The 13207-nt window shown below is 46.0% G+C and overlaps 1 protein-coding gene across 9 annotated transcripts in view; it reads right to left on the bottom strand.

Annotated features, from left to right (window-relative positions):
* NTNG1 (netrin G1) overlaps positions 1-2123 on the bottom strand; it is a 161579-nt gene extending 159456 nt beyond the window's left edge. The window contains exon 1 of one of the 9 annotated variants that reach the window (XM_030495688.2): positions 1527-2123. The gene's annotated coding sequence lies outside the window, so the exon portion shown is untranslated. Of the gene's footprint in view, positions 1-261; positions 1195-1526 lie in introns of those variants that run through there. The other 8 variants (XM_030495684.1, XM_030495691.1, XM_030495682.1 and 5 more) reach the window with 8 other exon arrangements.
* Positions 2124-13207: the final 11084 nt, after the last annotated feature.

The raw sequence follows: 13207 nt of genomic DNA, 5'->3' as shown, positions 1-13207 counted from the left end.
CTCACACTATTGCTGCCATTACTTGCCAGCTATCATCAGCTGTCAGCATACAGAGTAAAAGCACTTCAGCTATTCAAATTTTGTACAGAGCTGCTTTCTGTTTTTCCTCTAGAATCTTTATAGTTGTGGCTTATTGCCTTAAATATCTCTGTACCTAACACCGATCTGTTCTGCAAGTTCTTCCTCTCAGAATCCAAGTTAGCATTTGGGCAGATGCCAGGTTTTTTGGTAATTATTTTTTCTCACTCAGTATGGTAATACCTGCTCCTCAGGCAGCGTATCCAGTGTAAAGGACCACCAAGCTTTCAAGTTGTGGTGTAAGCTGACGACTTTCTAACTGCAAGTTCTCAGCCTCAGAACTGAATGAAGACGAATGCCTACCAGACCTGAATTTGTTCTGTACTATTGCCAGATTTTACATACGTAGCTAGAAAGTTGGTGCCACTTCTCATCAGTGTCACAGGGCTGAGGGTTGATGGCAAAGTCCAGGACTCTATGAGGATATTCCCACTAAGTGCTGGAAACTCTCTGGTAAACATCCTTTAAAGCTCCAGAAATATGCCAGAAATCAACCTTTATTTTTGTCCAATTAAAAAACCACAACAAAACAAAACCCCCGCACACCAAAAAAAAAAAATAAAACAACAAAACAACCAAGCCAGGGTAAGTTCTACTGTGGTTTTCTCCCCTTGATAGGCTGCCCAGGCCACAGCTTCTCATCCTCAACCGCATTGTCCTTAGGCAAGACAGTGATTTATTCCCTCTTTAAAAGCATCTCCACCGTTTGTTTCACTCACTGTCTCTGCTAACATCTCTGCAGAAGTGAGGCTGGCTCCTAGCACATCCGATCCAGAATATCGAAAAGTTGATTGCAGAACAATAAAAGTACATTCAACAGAAGCCCAAAACGCACATGCACCAACTTTGAGAGTGCAGAAGCATCAGTTTTATCGGGTTTGGCCGATCTGCGCTGCTCACCGCTACGTGGGGTTTCCTTAGGGGCTCGGGGTGTGCGGGGTGTGCATGTCAGCGTTTAGAAAAGCCGCCCGCAATTTCCGATGCAAGGGAGGGAACTGTTTCCAGGTTGAGTATCAGCGACCTGTCTGCTGCTCCTCGGCCAGCGGGACTATTCCCTCCGCCACCGCCCCGCCCGCTGTCATATGGGACTTTTGATCTTCCTCGCTCCTCCCCCGCGGAAAAATCCGCGCTGCGGGGCGGGTGCCGCCCTGAGGAACGCCCCCCCCCCCCCAGGGCTCTCCCATCGCCTGCGCGCCGCGGCCCGGCCCGAGCTCCAGCTCCCGCGAAGGAGACAGCCGCGCAGGTACCGCCCCGCCCGGCCGCGCCGCGCTCCGCTCCGCGCGGGCGGCAGGGGGCGCGCGGCCCGCGCCAATCCGCCTTCGGTCCGCGCCTCTGCGGGGGAGAACGGTACTCTCACACCCTCCACACACGCGTAGCTCCGCTTCGCGCCGCACGGGCCCTTCGTCCCATCCCGCCCCGGGGTGCGCGGGGTTGCGGGCGGTACTCACCGCGCGGGCACGGGCTCGCCTCACCGCGGGGCGGCGCGGAGCCGCCGAGGCGCCCTTGGCGGCGGCGGCATGAGGCGCCGCGGGGCGGGCGGGGGGTGTTTCCCCCCGGGAAAGTTGCCGGCGGGGCACGAGGTCTCGGCGGGGGCTGCCGCTGGCCCTAGGCACTTGTCGGCGTCGAAGTTTGGCGGTGCGCGGGCGGCTGGCAGTGAGCGGCGGTGCGGACGGGCTGCTGGGCGGGCGGGCTGCCGCTCTCCTCCGGCGCTCGGCGGGGCGGCGGGCGGTGCGCGGGCGCGCAGATCATTGCCGCGGAAGCGGGCGCGGTGCAGGTGCTGCCCGCTGGGGCTCCCCGCCCGCAACCACCACCGCTCAGGGCGAGGGTGTCCCCGCTCGGGGCGCCGGCGGCCGCAGCATGAGGCGCTGGGCGAGCGGAGCGCGCCCCTGTCCGAGGCTGCGGCGCGGAGGTCTCCGGTGGCGCGGCCAAACTTCGGGCGGCGGCGCCTCCTCCTCGTCACTTCGGAGCAACCTCCCCGCGACTGCCGGCGAGCGGGGCGGTGGCAGCTACCCCACCTCCGGGCCCGCGCCACGCGCGGCCCTAGCGCCGCCGCCGCGCCCGCCCCCCCGCCGCCGCGCTCCCCGCCCCGCCGCCCCCGCCGTGCGGACCGCCGGCGCCGCCTGCCCCGGAGCGGGGGGGGGGAACTGCCGCCCTCCCGGCCGCAGCCCCGGCGGGGACGGGAGCCACAGCTGCCCAGCCCTGGAGGTCCTTGGCTGGTCCCTTCCTGCTGGAGCGGCCTTTTATTTCCTTCTTTATTTCGGCTTCAGTCCGCTAACGCACACGCGGAGACCGCCGTAAGGGCTTCCGCTGTCCGCGCCCGGCGGCGCGTGGGCGTGGGGCCAGGGCAGCGTCCCGCCCGGCTTGCAGGAGGGTCCCGGCGCAGGGCTGGGCGCGGATCCTTCGTCAGCCCGTAGCACCGGAGTGCTACCGAAACAGGGAGAAAGCATTATTTGTACTGTTGCGGTGGTGGTGTGATCGCCCTCCTCGTTCCAGTCCCTCTGGGCTCCAGAGAGATGCAAATACTCCGGCCCCGCATTCTGCTCTGCCTGCTCGGTTCCCCCCTGCACCCACCCGCTCCACTTCTGTTATTTAAATGAGACGTACAGTTTTCCCCTTCAGACTTTTCCGGGCTATAAAACAGTATCTAAAACTAATAATGCTTAGTGAGTCCCGTGAAGGAATCATGCTTACTCCTGGCAACTACCTGGTTACTGAATTTCCTCGACTCCAGGTGCCATCTCTGGCAGTCAAACACTGACCGTATTGTGAACACTCAGGAGCCGTGTTTATCATTTGTTTGCGTGTTTTGCATGTTAAGAGGTATTAAACGTGTTTATGTAGGCAACAGTGCTATTGTGTTTGGTTGACAAGATTTGGCAATTTGCAATGCCAGGACCTTACCGTATGAAATGAGGCAGAGGATTTCTGATAGAGTGAGAGACTTGTTCTCCATTTGGGCCATGGAATTTGATAGGTTGTGTACATAACTGGCAGGAGCCATTAAGAAGGGCATTTTGCTTCTTTCCCTTATGGCTAGCTAAACCAGCTGAGTAAAAAGATGCCTTCTAGTTCCTCACAGCTTTTGTTTCCCTGTGTGGGCAGTGGTGTTGCTTTGCTCTTTCCACTTTTTCTCTGGCATCTCTGTGGTTGCGTCAGTGCAGGTACCTCATACGTGGAAAAGCCGCTTGTGTGGGAAGCCAGGAATGATCAAAGGGGTGGAAAAATTAAGCTTCAGGGTTTTTCAGCCCCCAAAGCAGTTCTTGCTCTGTTTGCAGCCTCCTGGTGCAGGGAAATTGCCTCTGAGCTGGTACAAAAGGATAGAAGACGAAAATGAGTAGTTTTCTCTTTCCACTTGAACTGGGAATGTTTCAGGTATCAAGGCTCCATAGAGCCTTTTGTAAAGGAGAGGGGCAGTTTCACTGCGGGTAGAAGAAATGGGTTGGTTCCATAAATACAAGACAGATGGATGGCTGTAAAGCAAAGTGCAAGACACCATATGCACTGAGCCAAGTCCCTGCAGCAGCACGTGGGGGTGGACCAGCCATGCTGCCCCTGGCAGGTATTGAGGACCTTTGCCTCGGAGGCGCTCCAGGCATGGTGGCTTTGGCCAGCTGTGGGCAGGTCCGGGTCAGCTGTTTGCAGATGCTGCAAGGTGAGTGGTTCTGGAGTGCTTGAGGAGGGCTCTCTTGCTTTAGACTTGAACTGGGAGAGGAAGCCTTCTTCCCATGTGCAGAGAGCACAGCTCTTCACGTCACAATAATCACCTTGTGCGGCTCAGGCGGCGTGCCCTAAATCTCAGCTATGGGGCTGGGTTGGAAGTTTTCTGTCCTTCTGTCTGCTGAGACCATTGCTTGGCTGGTGGGACTGGCTGGCCACAGAGATTAAAGGCAAGATGTCAAACATCATTAAGTTTTTCTGCTAATGATATTAGCCTCTTCTGTATCAAAGCTGGAGCAGCTGGTTCGAGTACAGTGGCACCCAGTCTGAGATTAGATGTGCTGTCCTGGAAAAAATGATGACTAGAAATCAAATCCAGTCTGAGAATGTGGCCAAACTTCACAGTCAAATTTTAAGCTCATCAGAAAAAAGGGATTTGATTTAAATTCTTTGTCAAAGGCTGTTTCAAGGATGGAAAAGCAGATGGAATTCAGCAGCTAGAGGAGACTTGCCTGTGTTGGTTTTGTTCTTGTTAGAGTCATAAGCTGGAGTAAAATGGGGAAAGGATGATGCCTTTATAATCAAACTGAAAATACTGTGTGGATGCCTGTATTGAATTTCTGACAGCTCCTTCAGTAGTGAGTAATGGTTGTTCACATGTAAATGGACTGAGGAACTCGCTGCCACAGCACCTTGAGACTGGACCTTAGTAGGATTACTAAAACAGATTTGATATTTAGACAGAAAATAAGATTAATGACAGTTTGAATGGAATATTTAAATACATACAGACTACTGCAGGTCCCACTACCTGCCTTACTGGGTTAGAAATGGGCTAAAATGAATATTTAGACAGTCATAAAATACCAAAGGATGGAAAGTCACAACCCTGGGAATGTGTTATCTTGAAAGTGCCTCCAGCAGTATTTCTTATGTCTTCTCAGTAATAGCTGGTATTGGTTCCTAACAGAATCAGGGAAAGGGATTAATTTTTGATTACTGGCCTGAGCGTGGGAGCATCTATGCCTATTAAGATACTCCTTGCTACAAGGCATAACTTGTAGCATGAATTGCAGAAGAGGTATCGCTGATTGCAAACTTTTCTGTGGAACACCAGCTGAACTGTGAGTTTTTAACCAAGTCCTAAACCTAATCAAACTTTGCATGATTTCAAGTTGTGGTTGAATATTTAGTGCATCCCCTCATGTGCCACTATGAATCTTTTATTACCTGCTCCAGTCCGAGTTGACCTCTGATGGTACAGCACAATTGTGTTATCAATGCATTTGCCTGCAGTAGAGGACACTGCGCTGGGCAGTAGCAGAGTCCCTGCCTTTGCCTGAAGTAGCAGGTGCCCCTAGGAATGTGTCCAAAGGCATGGGGAGCTTCCCTGCCTGAATCCCAGCATTTCAGCGTAGCAGTATCTGAGGCTTGAAGAGAAATGTGCAGATGTGACATGATGCAGTGGCTGAGGGCTGACCTCAAAACAGAGGCTGATCATGGCAGGGGCGGTGTCAGGTGGGGAAGAGGGGAGCAGGCAACATTTGAGCAGTGGCAGGGTCCTGCTGTGCAGAGAGTGGTCCGGTGCCACTGTGCATTTCTGTGCTGCGGAGCTGCTGCCTGGTCCATGTGCTGCTCTGCTCCTCCAGCGCACTGTGTACATGTTTCTGACCTCTTTTCCTGTCAGATGAAGTAGGTTTTGTGAAGCAGGAGGCAAAAGGTGTGGGAGGCAAGAGCAGGAGGAGTGCTAATTTGCCCCTGCCTTCCTCTGCTGAGCTGAGGCAGGGGTAGAAATAGACAAGAAGCTGCAAACTTTCCCAGAGGCAGAGCCTGTCTGTCCACTTTATTGCTGCTTTGCCCACAATAGTTTACAGTCCCATAAAGTCAATTGGTTGGCGAGGATTTGAATGTTGGTCTGGACTTGCACCTTTAGTGCCTTCAGCAGCGTAATTTCCAGAATGATTGGAAAGCTATATTTAGATAAATGACAAAATCAAAAGGTTTCCGCATTTGTGCAGGCAGGGGGGCAAATCCTGGCTCTGTTCAGCGAAGAAGCAAAACCACAGACATCCCCAAGCAGCGTTTTGCCACTGCTTGAGCTTCAGCACAGCTCAAGGGCAGGGGACAGGGAGGCTACTGAAAAAAATATTGCCTATTGCTCTGAAACCTCCATCACAATACAGTTAGTAAGAGGTTTTCTCAGAGCAGGATGGATGGCAGAACAGAAGCATGCTGGCAGCTACAAGTGCCTTGTCTAGACCAGGGCTTCCATCATAGCGGTCTGCCCAGAGCAGACCCAGCTAGCAGCGCTGGGAAGTTCTAATGGAAAAGGCAGTGCTCTCAGAGGCCCTCTAGCCTGAGTAAGGGAATCTGGGCAGCCAGCTGGGAGTATGATGTTGCATGGATGCACACTGCATAAAGAGATACGCGAGTTTGACATCCTACTCCTGCCTCTATTTCCATACAGCTTGATAATGACTTTTTCTCCTTAGAGGGTAAGGAGATTTTTTTCCAATCATGTTTCAGGTCTGAGAGCTTCTCTGAGCAGGACATCTTGGTCTGAAATCTTGAAATTGGGTCTGTAGGAAATCTGGGAGAGAGACTACCTCATCAGCAGGTTTTTCATTTGACTGCGATTGTTTCCTGCTGGCACGACATGGAACCCCATTACTCATTCCTCGGGTCTCAGATGGAAAATGAACCATTTCAGGTCTGCTGGGAGAAGCATGTTTGTAATTCCCATGCAGTTCCCCATGGAATGTGGGCAAAGGGGTTCCATAAGGTGTGCCCTCTGTGAGAAGGCAAAGTCAGTTTTTTAATGTACAAAGGGTTATTCTTAAGTATCGGACTTGTTGATTCAGAAATGCACAAAAATTACAGCCTGGATTTCCTCTCACAGGATGTAAAGTGCTTTGTTCTAATAATAAATACTGAATCTCTGCTGTTTCCATTTACATAACACACATGACACAATGTGTAAATCCTTGACAATATTTTTTCAGAATTTAGCAGCTTGTTTTTCTGCAAACATAAACATTTATTTTTGGTGTTAATAATTAATAATATGCCACATGCCTGTAATAAATGCAAAATCTAATCTCGTATAGACATAAATGTGTCTGCCAAAGTGATCTTTCTGTGCTGTAAATGACTTTCACAAAGTGGTAGCATACATTCTATTTTCAATCACTGGTGATTTGTTTTGTGAACAGATATGTCATTAAACTAAATGTTTTCCTTTGAAAATAAGAAATGCTTCACACTTTTTTTTTCTTTTCCCAAAAGAAAAATAGTTGATAATTATTGAAAAAAGGGAAGTGGCTAATATAAAAATCTTTGCAGCTGTTCCCAAAGAAAATATAGACAGCAATCTGGAAAATCCCGGCAATGTAGAGGAGGGAAAATGAGATACGAAAGCATCAATACTCATGTCTGCAGTGGAAAGAAGGAAACGACCTCCTTAGGGTCAAAGTCATTCCAACAGTTGGGCAGAGAATGACTGTGCAGTGCAGAACAAGATACCGGGGTGGTGCAGGGTAGCACATCTAGGTACACCTTTCTCTCACCTATTGATTCCTCCCTTCAAAGCCCCGTATCTTTAGGTTTCATCTTTTCCTAGAAAACAGCAGTAGCTGAGAAACCTCCTGGCAAAGCCTTTGGGTTGTATTGCTCTTAATGGCTGTCCCACCTGGTGGCCTGCAGTGCTGCTGCTCTCGGTTATGGCATGACTGCTCCTCCTGTGTTAGCACAGCCAGCAGCCGCCATTGGGCTGAAAGCTGTAGCTGTGCTCATGAGCCCTCCTTAACAAATTGCATTGTATTTTAACACTGATTTCTGGTACAAGATGGAATATAGTTTGTCTCATCACCAGAGAAGCTGCATGTCACTGTGGTTTGCTGAACTGCACTGGAAGTAGCTGTCTTTCCAGAGGAGGCTGGGCTGGCTTTTGGGAAAGGTAGAGATATGCTCACACCAGAGGAGTAACAAAACATGGGATGTTTTCTTAGTCTGTTTTGTTAAAACTTCATAGTTTCTGTATTTGTTCTGCTTTGATTTATACTGTTCCAAACAACTGGTAACTCTCTTCAGAGAACTCTCATCTATGTTGAAGGCTTAACTCTTCTGTTTACTGCCTGTGGTTAGCAGTGTGGATGATATGAGGGTCCTCAGAAACTGGTTAAACCTTCCAGAAAATGTAAACCTTATTGTTTCAGCATGAAATAAGAGAGGAGATGAAAGAGATTTATTTGAACCATTTTCACACTATCATTATGCATTCAGTAGAAGACAAAGATTATAAAAGTTGAATTGCTATTCATGGGCCAGCACTAATTAATCAATTGAAAATAGGGTGCTCTAAGAAGGATGGGTTCAGAGTAACCAGGCTCAGCTGAGTTAGCCATTTTTACAGTGACAAACTCCCTGAATGGTATTGTCCAAGGTGTTTTGGAGGAAAGTTTTCAAAATTCCCCATTTTCTGAATTTCTCTCTGCTCAGTTCACCTTCTGGTTTTGGCACCCTTTCTGCTGGAAACCCACAGACACCTAGAGCTTCACAAAGACTCATCTTGATGTAACTGATCTGAGTCCTAGGGGAGCCTACTCACATGCATGGGTGACCACAGGGTACAGCTATTAATACAATTGATCAAAAATGTGCACAGCAAAGGGTTTTTTCTGCATTTTGCAAAAAGGCTTTTAAGACTGAAATGTTCTGTGGAAATGGACAGCACCGTTGCAAGCTTCAGCCATTTTTCAAACATAATAGTAAGCATAATATATTATAAAAAGGAATAGATTATTTGTCAAAAAATATCGAACCTGTTTTTGAAATGGAGGTTTTATCTTTTAATTCTGTATCTTAAAAATATTTCATGTGCTTGTATTTTTTTAGCAGATAGACTTGTCAAGCTTCGGAGTCAGGGACTGCTTCTTACATTTGCGTACAGAGCCTAACACTGCTCTAATCTGACTTATGCATCTAAGGTCGGATGTGCTATGTATGTACAGTAATTAACAGTAATTCATCTGTTGTCAGATATCTCGCAGCTGTTAATACTACCCTAAACGTATTTCCTTTTCAAAAATAGCTTTTTAAAGACATGTAGCTCTCATACTATGTATATGATAGCTAGCTGAAACAACCAGCCACTCTGAATTTGATTCCCAAATAGAGTTTAATGTTTGGGTAAAACAACAATTACATTTTCTGTGTTAAAGAACCAGCTATATTCTGTTCCCTCAACAGGGCAAAAAGTACATACTGAGAACTACCAGTTATTTACCCAATCACACACGTGTTCCTGCGCAAATATGACATTACCTAGTACCAATTTTAATTGGCCCAATATTTTAATGTTGAACAGAAACCCTCCAGGGATGATTTTCATTGTTCTGTTGTTGGTGGATTTCTTTCATGGAGGAAAAGCATAAGTAAGTTAACATTCAGGAGTGAATTACAGTAATGCTCTGACATGGGATAAAACCACAAGAACAATGGGCAGAGGTAGTATTTGAAATTATCTTATCCATCCCGTTGAAAAGGAGAAATAAGAATATAAAAGCATTTACTGCTTGAAAACCTAGATTATGAAGAGGCATTTTGGGGTATTCATTTGATAGGAGTATTAATCTCTTTGCTCTTGGAGAGCAAAGTAGGGAAAACTCAGCTAGTTTTCATGTGGCTGAACCACACTTTTGTCAGGTAACCATTAGTTTTGATTTGTGATATACCATTACGAACCAGTGAAGGGCAGCACTAACCAACTGTTTTAGGTAGCTAGAAAGATCACTAATTATGCTTTCAAGTTTCAAATGATGTTAAACATTAATTGTTTGACTGGATTTGCTATGAAATTGGTTGTGTTGCTGTATTACTGCAAAAGAGTAACTTCAAGAGCATTCTGTAATCATCAGAGTGGAATTCTGCAGATACAAATTAACAGCTTGTGATGGATTTTAGGAAAAGGCATTTTATTTATTGAAAAGCTGAGTCTCTTGCTAAGAGTATGGTCCATTCAATTGCTTTAATAGATTATAGCATAAGATCTACACATCAAAACAGATTTTAGCCTATTGAAGTATGGTTCGTATCAGAAATACATAAACAATAATACAGATGTTTTTGTAGTTCAAAGCACTGGAGGTATGCTTTTCCACACAAACTGGTAGAGGAGATTAGTTAATTTATTTCTGAAGTTTCCTTCAGCTTTTTTTTCTCCTTTTTTTTTTTTTTAATAGGAAGTAATGATCTATATGTCTGGTAAACTCATATTTATACTCAATATAGCAGGGTATTGGAAAGAACTTTCACTGGCAATTTTATTTTTTTCTTCATGTCTGAAAACTTGTACAAACTCTCAAAATACTATCTTATTTACTATGGTGTTTGTGAGGGAATACGTGGAAAAGATGCTCTATTATTTGTTCTCATTTAAAATGTCCTATACCCATGTGCACATTTAAAAATTACTTTAACAACTTCACCCCCTTCACGCCCCCCCCTAAAAATCTTGACTTTCCATATGAAGGTATGTTATATTAGAAGTTCATAACAATAGTTCATCTGTTTACCTGAAAAGAAAAAAACAAAAAGCTATACATCATTCTGAATTTGAAGTATTTGTCATTGCTGTGAAAAACAGATGAATCAGTCCTGTTAGATGATTAACTGAATACTCTGTAAATAAAGACCTTCACTGTGATTTTATAATAGAGAAAGGCCTCTCTGTGCATATTCAGATAGCTACCAACAATATTAATTTGCAGCATTGTTCTTTTTTCCAGAGAAAATAATTATTCTAATACTAGGAGTATTTTAGTGCTAAAGGGAACATGTCTTGACTCATCGCATAAATGCAAGCCTGCATGCATTCAGCTTTACTGTCTCCTTCACATCCATGCCACCTGCCGTAGCTTCTGGCCACCCAGCCAGTCTGCAGTGGGGTTGCGCAGGCCCAGGGTTAAGGAGGATGGAGAAATTGTCTCCACAGCGAGAATGGGGTCTCCAAGAGCAGTTCTTAGTGGAGTGGCTCCTGTTGACCCTTTGGGTGATACACTGCTGATTAACTTTTTAGACACATGATAAGGATTAGTGTAAAGACCAGCCATCGGGCAAGCCCTTGCCTATTAATCCAAAGGCATCTGCTTTAACCTCAGAAATTTTGGTGTGTGTAATATGTACCAGTAATTGCATATTCCTCCACTGTAAGCAAAAGGGAAGTTTGTGAGAAAAGTTTTAAACAGTTACTAGAGTAAATAGAATTCCTTGCTTTATCTGGGATCACTTCAGTTGTTCTTTTATCCACTCTGAATATTTGAATTACTAGCATGAATTCATATCATGCCACTTTATGTGTACTTGCAATGTTTTGCATGATGTGAATGCTTTAGTTTTTTTTAAAGACATCTTTACACAAGTCTGTCTGGCATACAGCTGGCCTTCCTGCCAAAAAAAGGTCCAAGTGGTGGAGAAGAGTAGGAATGGCATCCGTGGCACTTCAGGTACAGATAAGTGGGTGTTATCTTGGCTCCTTAGTGCGCAGGGATGAGATAGGCAAGGATTCATCTCATGTAAGAGATCTGAATTAGGGAGGATTAATTATGGAGAGGACCCAACTGCAATCCTTAAGGCTTACAGGTAGGCTCCAGGTGAGTGATCCCCTGGGCGCTGTCTCTGCAGCCCTAGGATGGCTCTGCTGAACCACTTTTGAGAGAGGTGCTGGGTCTATTTCCTCACCCTCTTTCACACAGATGTGCCATTCTTTTAGCTTTGTGGTAGCTGAACGAGTATGTCGGGGCCAAGATGACTCTAGTTGTTTTCTTTCTCTAGCAGATTTGTGTACTAACTAAACATAAATATAAGGATTTTCACATTCCTATAGTCAACATTTATTTATATTTTAAATTACACCTGCATTGCAAGACACTGATTACTATATTTAACGTGCAATGACATTTATTGCTATATTAATGTCCAACTAATGCATGAAAAATTCCCCTTCTCCTTTTAAGGGATTAAAATAATATTTTATAGGATGTGTCTGGGACCCTGGTTACAAATTAAAATTGTGACATTTGCTGCAATAATGGTTTTTATGTTGGAGAACCAGACCAATAGATCAGATTATAGAAAAGACAAATGAATCAACAAATGAATTAGATGATGAGAAGCTTAAACTGGTACTGAAGTTTATATGTTTACTCTGATATGTAAAACATCTATTGATCTGAAGTTTAATCAGTAATATTTACAAATTTATTCTTATATACATTATTATTGCATTCTCTTGTATTAATAGTATGCTAGGTTACCTGGGTAGGCTCCTGGCACTTTAGCCTGAACACTGATTGCCCGAGCTGTTGCAGGAGCTCTGCTTTCCATGCATTGGTAAGGCTTCCATCTAAAAAACTGAAAAAGCTGGAGGAAAAATATTTGCCCCACGTGAAATTATACCATATAGGTGCATTCACTAGCAGTGGTTTGTGTTGTGTATGAAAGCAGGATAAGGGGAGCTAGTGGGGCTGGGTATGGATGGTGCTGCCACGTCCCTCAGGGCTGTGGCTGGAGAGGGAAGAATAGCAGTCCAGTGCTCCCAGCAGTGCCTCCTCTCTCGGGTTGTCTTTCTGAGCAAGAACAATAGAGTGAAGAAGGCCAAGGAGCAAAGACCACGTGAATCATAGAATCATAGAATGGTTTGGGTTGGAAGAGGCTTTAAGATCATCTAGTTCCACCCCGCCTGCCATGGACAGGGATGCCTCGCACTAGACCAGGTCGCTCAAGGCTCTGTCCAACCTGGCCTTGAATACTGCCAGGGATGGGGCATCCAGAGCTTCCTTGGGCAGCCTGTTCCAGTGCCTCACCACCCTCACAGTAAAGAATTTTTTCCTTACATCTAACCTAAATTTCCCCTGTTTAAGTTTGAACCCATTACCCCTAGTCCTATCACTAACAGAATTATAGAATGGTTAAGGTTGGAGAGAGCTGAAGAAGAGTGGAGGTGTTAAGGAGACCTTGCGTGAGGCATGGTGGTGACTAGTGCACAGATATGCACTGAAGTACTGGGGCTTTGAGAAACCTGGTCTAGTGGAAGGTATCCCTGCCAGTGGCAGGAGGTTGAAACTACATGATCTTTAAGGCCCCTTCCAACCTTCTATGATTCTACAATTGTATGATTCTGTGAGAGTGGTGGCAGAAGGAGGTCAGATCCACCTAAAACACGGACCCGTGTCAGGCCTGTGAGCTTGGACTGCAGGCCAGCGTGCCTCTGGAGATTTCTTTTGTTCGTTTTCAGAGATCTGTGTTTCTCCAGGGCTTTTAAGAGTAAGGTTTCTGTGGTTAAGTGTTTCTTTTCGTAATCTCTGTTCCTCATTTTCTTGACACATCCTCTGAAAAGGCATTATATTAGACATCACACACAACTGTGACCTTGATGCTGCTGGGGAATGGTGCATATGTTCCCTCTCTTCCTCTG

The sequence above is a fragment of the Strigops habroptila genome, chromosome 8 (assembly GCF_004027225.2).
Source record: "Strigops habroptila isolate Jane chromosome 8, bStrHab1.2.pri, whole genome shotgun sequence".
Taxonomy (NCBI): Eukaryota; Metazoa; Chordata; class Aves; order Psittaciformes; family Psittacidae; genus Strigops; species Strigops habroptila.
Note: the sequence above shows the minus strand (reverse complement) of the source record. Positions and strands in the feature narration are given on the sequence as shown.